Below are 5,000 nucleotides of genomic sequence, written 5' to 3'. Positions count from 1 at the left end.
GTGTATATATATATATATGTATATGGTGTACATCTATATGAAAGAGTGCGTGCGTGTGTGTATATGTGTATGCCGTATGTATATACGTGTATGTGTGTGCGCGCGCACGAAGCGAGGCTTTGCGTGTGGTTGTTTTGTTTAGCCCAAGGTCAAGAATGACCCCGAGCAGAAAGACCAACATCCAAAGGTATTCCAGTCGCGACCACCATCTCGATGTGTGCATATGTATGTATGAATGTACGTATGTGTTTTACGTGTTTGGGGAACTTGGGATCAGGTTATCCTGGGAATAGGTGTTAGGGAGGTCTAGAGAAACGTGCACACAGACGGGTTCCCTACTCGTTAAGGTCGGGTACGTAAGTGCGCACGGAAGGGAAAACGTGTGAGAGAGGGCCATGTATGTGTATATGTGTCAGAAAGCAGGTATACGTGAGAGAGCGTGTGTGTCAGAATGTGAAAGAGAAAGAGAAATAGATAGAATGGATGTTTGTGTATGTGTAAGAAACAGAGCGAATGTGTGTATAAAAGAAGATCGTAAGTGTAGAAGAGAGAGAGAGTGTGTGTGAGTGTGTGTGCGTAAGAGGAAAGTGTGTGTATGTGTGTGTGAGAGAGCGTGTGAAAAGAGAGGGCGTGTGTTTATGTGTGTGTGTATAAGAGAACGTGAGTTTGTGTGTGGAGTGTGTGTGTGTGTATAAAAGACGGCGTGTTTGTGTATGTGTGTGTATAAGAGAGCGTGTGTCTATGTGTGTGTGTAAGAGAGAGAGAGAGAACGTGTGTGTGTGTGTGTGTGTGTTTATAAGAGAACATGTGTTTGTGTGTATAAGAGAGCGTGTGTTTGTATGTGAGAGAAAGAGAAAGAGCGTGTGTGTGTGAAAGAAAGATATGTGAGAGTGAGTGAGAGAGAGAGCTCGTATGTGTGTATGCGAAAGAATGTGCATGTGTGTGTGTGTGAAAGCATGTTTACGATAGAGAGCGTGTATGAGTGAAGAATGTGTGTGTGTGTGTGTGTGTGTGGTTAAAGGGCGATTCTGAGAGAACACTGGTATGCTGTTATGTAACAGAATTTCACTGCACGGACAACAGAACTGTGTTAATACGAAGTCAGAAACCAGAATGCCAACTTGACTGCAGTTGCAGCGTGGTTACGCGTTCAAATCCCACCGACTACTACCTATCTGGTCATCTCTGCTTCAGTCACTGTGAACTACTATCTATTAATCCCCAGATTGTTTTAGCTTACCTGCCTTATTGAATAAGAGTCGATTGAGCCCTGACCAAGAGGGGAGAGAATGGTAGACGTCCTCAACGTGATCGCTTTATCAAATAGAAATAGCAGCCAAATCTACCTCAAATTATCACACCCTGCCATCTGAAGTATAGGGTACGCTAGATTGGATAATGGTGGTTGTAAGCGTTCTGTGCTTCAGAAAATGATTAGACAGTTTCAAGGCTGGAATGCTTTCTACTCATAAGTCTAATTAAGACCTACCTGAGGTTAAACAACAACAAAAACTACTATTAATTAACACTTAAACGAGCCAAGGGAAGTCTCTGCGCAGTGGTTTAAACTGATAGAAATAGCAGCCATATATATCTGTACACAAGTCATAATCTAACGTTATTAACAATTAAAATAAAAATCAGATTGGGTAATACATTCCAAGATACACTATGTATATTCGAATAAGTAAATAAACGAAGCGGTCGTGGTTGGAACGTCTCTCATCAAACGTCTGTCTGCTCAATCGGAGTCAGCTTCCATAGAGTTTCGAAATAACGGTAAATAAAGATTTACCGAAATAAACTACCTTTACGTGAAGGGGATCGAAAAAAGAGTCAAGAATTCTTCCAATTTTAAGTGTTCTCGTGTTTTGTTTATAGCAGGAATTATTCTCTCCTTTCAAAAATTTTCAACTATGTTATATTTTCGTCTGCCAATTCCGTCCCCACCCACTTCTTTTTTTTTTGCTTCCCCGTGAGGTACGAGATAGCTAGTCTGGATGAAACTCCTCCGTTCATTGACCTCTCTCTTACCTCTGCACACAAACAGATGTGAGTGTAAGAATGAATAAATGGAAGAGCGATCGAGAGAGAGAGAGAAAGAGAGAGAGATGGACAAAGAGAAGAGAATAATAAAATGTTATTTCTATTCTAAAAGTTACAGAACAAACATCTGTCACCAAGAACTCTTTCTTGTCCAAACTGGGGCACGTGGTTTCTAAGACGAGAGTGTGTGTGTATACGTATGTGTATACGTGTAGCGTTCCATATTTTTCAAGACACAAGCGTAGCTGTGTGATTCAAAAGCTTGTTTCCAAACCGAGTAGTCCTTGGTTCAGTTTCACTGCGAGGCACCTTGGGCAAGTGTCTTCTCGTTATGGCTTCAGGCCTACCAAAGCCTTGAGTGCGTTTGGTAGACGGAAACTGAAAAAAGCTTGTGTGTATGTATATGAATGTGCGCTTGTAACCGCATCACTAGACAACAGGTGTTGGGTTGTTCACATCCCGTAACTTGGTTCGACAAAAAAAAACACCCTAAAAATAAGTGCTTGTGAGGCGGGGGAATCGATTCGTTCGACTAAACCAGTGGTTCCCAACCTGTGGTTTGCAAAGGTAGTACTAAGGGGTCCGTCGGAAAACTCATTTAAACAAAAGGGTACCTTGGTAGTTTAAAAGGTTGGGAACCACTGGACTAAACCCTTCAAGGCGGTGCCCCAGCATGGACGCAGTTACAAGACTGAAGCGATTAAAAAAGATACGTCAACAAATACTCACATATAATATGTGTTATGTGTGAGTTGGTCAAAATATCGATATATAGACACACACACATTTCATAAGTGATAGGGTACAGTTTGCTAAGTGTTATCCAATGCACGAAACTAGCGGCCCTTGAGTTACTGTAACTTCTACCGATTATTCAATATGTGTGTGTGTGTGTGTGTGTGTGTAGACACACATTTTGAATAAATACTATTGTCCTATTTAAATAACCATACCTATAAAACTATTAGACAACCCTACCCACAACCCCGAGCAAAGTACTTCCGGTTATTGTTGGTTACTAATTAACGTCCGGTCAGCCCAAGATAGAGCAAATTCTTAATGAAAAGCATTCCGGCGGCAAGTCTTTTTCGGTTCCCTTGGAAGGTGTACATTTATACACGGTGTCAATCATTCCATTTTTTTTTCATTCTTTCTTACTTGTTTTGCCTCGTAACCATCATTGTTTTCCCCTGGACAATGGATATTCAGTCCTTTTAAGCTTTCTGTCAAATCGACAACTTTTAAATTAATTTGTAGAGACCCCCCACTTCTTTTTTTGTAGTTCACTTATACTACTGTGACCTCATGCCTTATTTGGGACAAGAAACAGAAAAAAAGGGGAGTGTAAACTGAAGGAGTTATTTCAAACAGCTAGAGAGACTGCGAAGAGAAATCTAGACCGGTGGGTCATTTTTTTTTAATATTAAACGAACTCTGAGAAACAATAAGAGGGTCGGCCGCGGTGCTATGAATGTGTATGTATATATGTATGTCTGTGTGTGTGTATATATATATATATATATATATATATATATATGCGCAAGTACACGTCAACGAACGAATGAATGTATATAGGTTTGTGAAAGAATACCGGTTTGTGGGTATATATGTATGCTGTCTATTATTATTGAACTATGTGCGTGTATAGATAAAAAAAACTTTCATTCACTAGCTAGCGAGAGAGTGTGAAGTATGCGTAACGTGTGAATATAATATGTGAGGACATTCCTGTAGAATAGAGTCGAGAATTATCTAGTGTGTCGAAAAACCGTAATTTTTTTTCGGATCTGTAGGTTTTAAGTACCTTAGATTGAGAATATGAAAACTAAATAGTCAAAAATGTTTGGTTCTATCCGCTTTTAATATTATTAATATTTTTTTTCGAAAATTGTTTTCGGATTGATGTTCTATGTAATTTAAAAAAATCAATCTTAGATATCTGAAACAAATTTGAAAAAGAAAACCAAAAAATCACGGAATTGAATGACAACCCCCTCTTTTTTATTTTTGCAGATTCTTATCTTACGATGCTTGAAACATACAGACAAAGAAGAAATCATAGCTTTTTAGGCGCACTAGATAATTTCCGACTCTATTCAACAGGAATGCATATTACACTTTTACGAGATTCAAACTATTTATTATATCATTAATTGAAACTCAGGAACTAACATTTTTACCGTTATTATCAAGCAGACGCAACGGCACCAGCAGCTTCCGAAGAAGAAGAAGAGACAGCAATTCGAAACACGAGTTTACCAAACAAAAATTCTTTGACCGGTGCCAAAGAGTTTGGTAGAAATGGCGAAATGACGGTGACCAAAAATATAGTTTCCAGATTCTAACTTGAACGTGAAGATACAAACAAAAATTTAGTTATCCATTATACGGAAGAAAGAAACTTTCTTTCTCTAAATCTTTTTAACGTACATTCTTCAAAATAGTTAAATTTAAAATGTCTTACGGAAGGAGGGGGGGTGCAGCCTAAGATTAGCCCTAACAGAATAGACGTTCCAGCGTGACCATCATGGCTTTGTTGTTACTCAAATGTAGAGTACATCCAACGTATTCTCCTTTTTAAAAACCGGTCGGGAATATTTTTTTCTGCGATTACTCACAGACTGAGCGACCACTACTTTGTTTTTATCTCAACCCCAAGTATTGTTCAATTAGATGACTTTCCAATAGTGACCCTCCCGTTTTTTTGTTTCCTTTTTCTTTTCTTTTTTTAGAATAAAAATAGACTACGTAGTGCATCCAGTTTGTAGACTTTCGTTTTCTTCCGGACGGTAGTGTAGTTGAAGGAACTTGGCTGCTATTTCTAGCATGTAGTGACAACAATAACGGCTGGTTAAAAACAAGACAGGTACAATGTGTGGATAGAAACATACATGCATACAAACACACACACACACATATATATATATATATATATATATATATATATATATATA

The 5,000-nt window shown here is 38.6% G+C and overlaps 1 protein-coding gene across 6 annotated transcripts in view; it reads right to left on the bottom strand.

Moving 5' to 3' along the window:
* Positions 1 to 5,000, bottom strand: part of LOC106879942 (mannosyl-oligosaccharide 1,2-alpha-mannosidase IB) — a 216,977-nt gene that overhangs the window by 194,600 nt on the left and 17,377 nt on the right. The window lies entirely within an intron of this gene.

This window comes from Octopus bimaculoides, chromosome 18, assembly GCF_001194135.2.
Source record: "Octopus bimaculoides isolate UCB-OBI-ISO-001 chromosome 18, ASM119413v2, whole genome shotgun sequence".
Taxonomy (NCBI): domain Eukaryota; kingdom Metazoa; phylum Mollusca; class Cephalopoda; order Octopoda; family Octopodidae; genus Octopus; species Octopus bimaculoides.
Note: the sequence above shows the minus strand (reverse complement) of the source record. Positions and strands in the feature narration are given on the sequence as shown.